Below are 535 nucleotides of genomic sequence, written 5' to 3'. Positions count from 1 at the left end.
CCCCCAGTTAAGGAATCAAATGGTGTTAAGGTTTATGCTGAGGAATGATTGGGGACAGAGAAACATCTATTTAGGATTATGGAAGGATTATGGCATTTCCCTTGTACTTTTGGATACTTTATATTATTTTATTATTATTATTTATTATTGGGGATTCATTGAGGGTACAAAGAATTAGGTTATACTGATTGCATTTGTTAGATAAAGTCCCTCTTATAATTGTGTCCTGCCCCCAAGAGGTGTAGGTGAAGAAGGTGCCATATACTGTGACCCCCAACCCTTTTCCTTCTCCCCTCTCCCCGCTACCTCATTTCCCTACTCCACCCCTCGTATTAGCTCGTCTACTGCCTTTATATTAGAAAACAGGACATTGGATTCTTGCTTATCCATTCTTGTGATACTTTACTAAGAAGAATGTATTCTACTTCCATCCAGGTTAATATATAAGGTGTAAAGTCTCCATCTTTTTTAGTGGCTGAATAGTATTTAATGGTATACACATACTACAACTTGTTAATCCATTTCTGGATGGGTG

General features: G+C 37.6%; 1 protein-coding gene across 1 annotated transcript in view; it reads left to right on the top strand.

The window, feature by feature from the left end:
• FSIP1 (fibrous sheath interacting protein 1) overlaps positions 1–535 on the top strand; it is a 157456-nt gene that overhangs the window by 155770 nt on the left and 1151 nt on the right. The window lies entirely within an intron of this gene.

The sequence above is a fragment of the Otolemur garnettii genome, unplaced genomic scaffold (genome assembly GCF_000181295.1).
Source record: "Otolemur garnettii isolate 467f Iridium unplaced genomic scaffold, OtoGar3 scaffold00050, whole genome shotgun sequence".
NCBI lineage: Eukaryota > Metazoa > Chordata > Mammalia > Primates > Galagidae > Otolemur > Otolemur garnettii.
Note: the sequence above shows the minus strand (reverse complement) of the source record. Positions and strands in the feature narration are given on the sequence as shown.